Source organism: Cyrtonyx montezumae, unplaced genomic scaffold (assembly GCF_038088225.1).
Source record: "Cyrtonyx montezumae isolate F1298 unplaced genomic scaffold, pur_monq_1.0 scaffold_22, whole genome shotgun sequence".
NCBI lineage: Eukaryota > Metazoa > Chordata > Aves > Galliformes > Odontophoridae > Cyrtonyx > Cyrtonyx montezumae.
In genome coordinates, this window is record NW_027071959.1 from 2,451,690 (window position 1) to 2,458,895 (window position 7,206).

Sequence of the window (7,206 nt, forward strand, 5' to 3'; positions counted from 1 at the left end):
ATGAAAATTCGACCCTTCTGTAAACATAAAAGCGACTTAAAATTCTTTCTTGGGAAATCACCTGGCCTGGCTTAGTCTGGAAAAAAAAAAGACCCAGCAACAACAGAACCACAATGGGCTCTTCATGTTTGGCATAAGGTTTGGTTTTAGGTGCAGAAGTGGACAGATCTCTCCACAGTCCAAAGAGGAGTAAAGAATATCTGCGTGCAGGTTGAGGCCATGTATTATCCGACCCAAATGCGCAGAGTCTGAAAGAAAAGTAAAACAGGAGATTTACTGAATGCAGGTGTTGCTTCCACTTGTGAGGGCGTGCTTTGCCTCTCGTGTATTCTTGCCATGAAGTCTTACCTTGCCATATCTCTTCACTCAACGAGTGTTTGGGCGCTGGGATGGCCTGCCCAGGGAGGTGGAGGAGTCGCCGTCCCTGGCAGTGTTCAAGAGGTGTCTGGATGAGGAACTGTGAGCAGCTTGTGGTAGCAATGGGAATGTGTGGACGGTTGGACTGGATCATCTTGTAGCTCTTTCCAACCTTGTGATTCTGTGATGATTCCATGGCAGAGCATGGGGAGACAGAATCCCACAGCTGCTGCTTCTCTCCTCTAAGTGGAGTGCTTCTTGAGGGCTGAGTTGCTCTCGTGGCCAGTGCTGAGCGCTGATGTGTGCCTGGCTCAGAGCACGTGGAAGTGGAATGGTGTGGGACAGAAACTGTAAAAGCAGTGAGTGCAAAACTGGTGAGTGGTAAGCGAATGGGAAACGAAGGAGAGGGTCAACTGGAAACTCAAGTGCTGCCGTTGGTATTTCACAAGAACTGTGGAGTGCAGCAAGAGCTGCCTTCTGCACCTGCGTTTTGTACAATAAAAGGTGAGAACTGTGCTCACTCGAAGGGAAGAGAAGGCCATTTGTGCAGCTGAGCCAGCTGAAGGAAAGCCCCTGCATTTCCAGGGAACAGAAGGTACTGATGAATTGTGTTCTGTGCTTCTGGAATGGGAGAAAATATCCCGTAATTCTGCACTCAGAATTAGGTGGTGTGGATGGATGGCAGCAGTCGGTGCTGAGTTTTAAGTGACAGCTTCTGGTACGAGCATCCCTCCTTCAGTGCACGATTGGGTACTGTCAGTGCGTGGCTCCCATGGCTTGCGCTGATGTTTTTAGACACCTGCTGTGCTTTTAGATCTCCATTTTGATGATTGTTGGCTGAAGGGTGTGGGTGCGGGCCGGCAGGTGGCAGCTTCGCCCAGCGGATGGCACCCGGTGACAAAGGGGCCGTGTCATCATGGGCTGATGCAGAGGGTTTCTCCTTTCTTACCCAAATATAGGTCCTACGGGATGCAGAAAGAATTCCAGCAGCCAAGCCCAGAGTATTTCACTTCAGGATAGACCCTGATATTCTCCCGTGGCAGTGACTGTAGGGTGGCTCCCGTTGGAAGGGACCTCACCAATCCTCTGGTTCCAACCAGGAATGCTGTTTCTTCTGTTCCTGCTAACCACGGTCAATGTTCATGGTCTCCCTCTCAGAGCAGAGCTCTGGGCAGTACACGTCTTCACTGCAGGCAGTGGTGCTTCCATTTGACCAAGCTTTTAATTCTGCCTTTCAGTCTAGGTGCTGATTTGGGTGTGCGTTTCACCTGTTTGGAGTTTGCTTTTGGTTTTCCCATTCTTTCTGATCAGTCGTCAAACTGGCACAGATTCTCGGTGTCACTTTTCAAGCTGACCCCCAGCGTGGCCTGGCCAGGAACCAGAGCTGGGGAGGTGTTTAGTTTCTTTTTCCTTCACGTGGATATAAAATCAGTTTGTAGACCTTGCAGCCTCTCTTAAGCACGAGGGGCAAAGGAGGGTGTAACCTGTCTTGTTGTCTAAGCTGGGTTTCATGCCTGCAGCCTAAACCATTCTATGGCTCTGCCCCAAGGTCCATCAGTGTCTCCGGGGGGAGGTGACAGAACTCCAACCATGCTTTGATGGTCAGAGCAAGCTGATAAGTGCTGCTTTCAGTTAGTCAAGTGGAGGGCGGCTTGAAAGGCCTTCTACAAAATCAGCAGCCAGCAGAGAAGGGGGGAATTTTTGCCAATGAATTATTAACTCGATTATTTAAGGTGTAATTAAGCTCTGATAGGAGCTCCCGAGGGAAACAGCATAGCCAAAGGCTGAATAAGATGGGGGTAAAACTGTTCAAAAGCACAGTCTGGAACTGAGCCAAAGACACCAATCTGTGGGGCACGTGGGTACGAACCCCCACCTTCAAACTTCTCTGATTATTTTTCCTTAGGATTCTTAATGGTTCCCCTAAACTGGACAGGGTCGGTCTCCTCAGTGGTGACCTGGGGTGGGATCTGCAGGTGGTCCTGGGAGCAGCACACAACTGCACCTTGCCTGGGGCTTTCCCAGGTGCTCCAAGTAGGCCACGGAAAAGTAAGCACTGAATGAAGCAATGGGAACTCCTGTGCAGATTCACACCTTGCCAGGGTCCCGTTGTTCTCTGCAGCTCTCTGCCCACTCCTCTGCAGCCGAACACCGCAGGTTTCGGGGTGAGGATGCTGTGGAGCTGCTGAGTCCTGCTTCTCGATGAAACTCTGGGGCTGAACGTGCTCAGAGAGAGCTCTCAGTGTGAATGGTTTCCAGACAGGACCACGCACTGGTGGTTTGACTTTCCTTGTGACATAATTTGGGCTCAAGTTTTTGCCTTGGTAACAGGGGCAGGGCTCGGGCTGTGAACCAGCTCGGCAGCATGATTTCTGGCTCAAGATCTGATCTGCAGGTGGCAGAATCGCCTGCTCAAAGCTGTCGGTCTGAAAGCAGTGGCAAGCCATCTCAGTGATAAAAGAGGTGGTGAAGTCCCTGGTTTGCTCTGCTGAGTTTGGGCCCATGGCTTGGCTGGATATGGCTTCTTGAGGCATCGGTAGTTCTGTCTGTGTGTTACTTCCACCGAGTGAGCTCAAAGCATGATGCCTTTCTAGGACTTGCCATCCAGTCAAATGAGAGGCACTCAGAAAGCGAGTTTCATCTGAAATTGGTGTCAACAGTTAGGCAAATTTTGAGTGAAAACAGCTTTACAAATGGCGAGTATTGGTCATAAGGAGTATCACTGTTCTCACACTGCACAAAACCTTCCTTGTTCATCTGCAGAGCTTCAGTTTTGCTTCAGCGAGGGGAAAGAGAGGTTGTTAACGACACACTGCTGTAAAGAAATGCTTCGTTTCAGCAGACTCAGAAAGGGACCCAAGCCCTCCCTGCAGCCTGGTGTTGGCTTTTATGGAGGACCACAGTGCTGGGACTCCAAGGGGATGAGCCCTTCTGCTGCACTGCCTTCACAGCTGCAGAAACCTCGTGCTCCCTCTCTGCTTCGCACTGCCAGCTCCCAGAGCTCGTGTCACGCGGCCGATGTGAGTAACACGCGGTGGGATTCTTGCCTGTACTTTTCACTTGCTGAATCATTTGAGATCTTCAGATTTCTGCCCATTCTCGGGTTTATTCTGGGGGGTGGATCTCTGCGTACTTTCTCAACAGATAGATGGGATGGGTGTTTTTCTTCGTGTTAGTGCACAAACCCTGGAAGCCAGCAAGTCCCAGGGCCGGTGTTATTTACTCCTGTAGGTGAATAGCTCCTTCCCTCCTTTCTTGCTGCAAGGAGACCATTTCCATGTGCATCAGCTGCACAGTGCCCCTAGGACCATTGCTGCTCGTTGTCCTCTTGCTCTTTGGCCATGGCTGTCTCGCATCACGTGTGCTCAGAGTGTTGGCTCAGAGTGTTGGCCGCTGTTGTTGCCACTGCCTGACTCAGCACCAGAAACTTTTAAGCTCAACATGACTGCTACTCATCTGCAGACAAACACCTGAACATGTGAGTGAGGAGCAGGAAGGGAGAGGCAGGGACAGGCGAGCTCCATCAGCCACACTGTGCCGGCTGGCAGCAGCTTGCAAGTCAAACTTGGAGAAGTCTGTTAACAAAGTTGTGTTGGCTCAGTTGTTAAATTTATTTTTAATATAATTCCTAGCCCAGAACTCTTGAGGATGCTGGGGAATAGGGTCACCTGGTACCTGTGTGCAGAGGTTGTCCTCTGTGTCTGATGTCAGTATGGGGCACTCAACAGGACAACGAGAAATGATTACGAATGCAAAGAGAGGAGATTCAGACTGGCTATAAGGAAGAAGGTTTGGTGCTAAGGGCGGTGAGGCACTGGCACAGGGTGCCCAGAGGGATGGTGGGTGCCCCGTCCCTGCACACAGCCAAGGTCAGGCTGGACGGGGCTCTGAGCACTGATGGAGCTGTGGGTGTCCCTGAGCACTGCAGGGTGCAGCACCAAATGACCTTTGAAGGTCCCTTCCAACTCCAACCGTTCTCTGATTTCTGAAGGTGAAAAATACGTGCAGAAAGCATAGAGTGGATGTGGAATGTCCCAGGTTCAGATCCTCAGCATCTGTGGGAGGTCGTGAGGGTGACGGTGCTTTACACTGCCCAAGGGCTTAATGGCTGCTGCCAACCATGTGTGGAGGATGCCTCATTTGTTCCTTATTAGAACTGAGCTATGAATCAGAGCTTGTTTCAGGGGGTGAAGTGGGAGATGTGATATTACAGAACTGCTTTAACTGGAGCTCACTGTACTATAGCAGCGTTACTGTTATTTATAGCATTATAAATAGTAGGTGATGTTCACAGAATTGGGAGGGACCCTCATTACCCAGTCCAACTCATTACCCAGGGAGTTTTGATGAGATTTAACACAGAATTCACCCCAGGTCTCTCTGGCCCTGCTCAGGTTGTTTGTGACCTCCTCCTGCTGTGACTCACACGGTCCTGGTAACCCTCAGAGTTTCTGCTGAAAATGGGAAACTTTCTTTTATTTTTCTTTTTTTGACTTTTGTTGTTGTTGTTGGTTGTCTGAAGTCACATTTTGTGTTTCTAACGTGGGTTTGAGGGTTTTCCAGTGTTCTTGGGCCAACAGCAGGAGCTCCCAGAGTTGAGGGTGCTCCCAGGCTGGGTAATACGACTTATATAAGTTTACTGGGATGAATCCTGGCCTCGTGCTCTGCGGACTTTGATCCTGGATTGTCTTGCTGTATTTTCACATACAATGTCATAGAACAGAACAAAGCTGTGAGATACGGAATTCACAGTCTGAAATACCTACTCTGGTTCAGGCAGATGTTGTTGGATTAGGGAGGAAGTTTGGGAAAGAACCTCAGCTAAGTGTGGTTGTCTTTTAAACTCATTCAGACCTACGAGGTAGAGATCCTCTTGTTAATTTAGTTATTGTATCCTCAGAGACAAATGTTTGTGCTTGCAGACCGCAGAGCTTTCTGAAATACCAGACTGCTGCTTGTGCCTTCATACTTCTGACACTGTATGGCAGGATTAAAGCTCTAATATTGACACATGTTTAAAAAAAAGTATAAAAGGATTTCTGTCAACAGCATTAATCCACTTTTAGAAGAAAATATTTATGAGCTCAACTCCTGTCCTGGGAATGAAGCAATGATAAGGAGATAAGGGGAGGGAGTGCCTAATTCATAACTTTGCAAGGTAAAGCTTGGGATCAGGTTGTCAAACACAACTTCCCTGTACGGAGGCATCCCCAGTAATATCCCCATCCCTGCAGCACTCAAGGATGGCTGGGATGGGGCCCTGGGCAGCCTGAGCTGGTGGGGGGCAGCCTGAGCTGGTGGGGGGCAGCCCTGCCCATGGAAGGGGGTTGGAAGTCCCAACCAAAACCTAAGATGTTTCTATGATCCATTATCTGTACTCCCAGGATCTTTGCAGGACAGTGTTGCCTTTGAATCTTTTGGTCTGTGGAAGCAACTCAGTGTGTAGCCATCGGGAACAAGAGAAATGTTACCCTGACTTGGGGCAGAGATGCTTCATGCCACCAGAGGTCTCATTGGCTCTGAGACACTGAGCTTGTTGCTTTGGTGATGAACTGTTCCAGGCAGGACTGGAAGGCAAGGGAATGAGCATCGAAAGTTTATTAACTGTGGGTATAAATGGAAATGGGCGATTGTCAGCCACTAAAATACTGCCAGTTGTTTTATCTGTGGACATCTATGCCCTTTCTTGCAACTTCCTCATTTTAGATATTTATCACCAGGCTTTATCTGGTTTCACGTTAAGTAAAGATGCAAAGACCTTAAAAACACTTGAATCATGAGTAAGTCCATGTTACCCTTGGCATTCCCAAGTGCAACAACAGCATGATTAAACATGAGGTGTGGGTATGGGTGTCAGCATGAGACCATGCCACGTGTAATCTGCCTTCGTGTGCACTGCCCCTGTGCTATGTATGGGCCTCAGGCAGCACTCCTGCAGATGTGTTTTCCACAGGGTGTGTTTTCACATTTAAAAATAGAGGGCTCATTCGTGGCAGAGGACTTCTGAAGGCCTTCACTGACCGTGCTGCTTCCAAGCAGTTTTGTGGTGGCAGAAGTCAGATATTTCCAGAAGAAAACTGCAGCAGAGCACAGTTTTGGGATCGTAGACTGTCCCGTGTTGGAAGGGAGCCGTACGGATCGTCGAGTCCAGCTCCTGGTTGTGATCACTGTTCTCATCTCATACACTGACTCAAACCAAATGCCCTTAGCTTCTACCATACTGCCTTGAAGTCAGTCTGAGTACCTGACGGAGCCCTGGTATTTGAAGAACATCATTTGTCAGGTAGAGGTTTTGCACTGTTAGAAAAATAGCCCTTTAATTCTACACACTGAATGGGCTTATTGTTTTCAATTATGAAATCCTATAATTCTGGGGACAAATGCAGTGATTACTGTGCCAGAAATGCAAGAATCCACGTATTCTCCCAGCACTGGTGCAAATGGAATGGCACTGAAGGCAGCTCCAGCATTGTCCCCCCATTCATCCAGCAGCACAGGGCTGTGAGCTGGGCCCTCCCCTGTCCGTCTGCGCAGTGTTAGCTGGCAGCCTGACTGCTATTACTAAGCACTTTGACAGCAGAGAGGATATCACAGTGTGCAGCTGGTAGTAAGAATGAATGCAGATATGCAAAGCGTGGCAGAACAATGCTGAGGAGGTGGGGGCTATTGGCGAGGGCAGCAGTGGGGAGCTGCGTGGTCTCCTTTGTGTCACTGCTTGGATTGGAGGTTGTTTCGTTATGGGCTTCCTTGGGCAAATCTCTCTTGTGCATGAAATGTTCAGAGGTGGTACTAAGGGACATGATTTAGTGGGGTTATATTGGTGGTAGGTGGGTGGTTGGACTGGTTGGT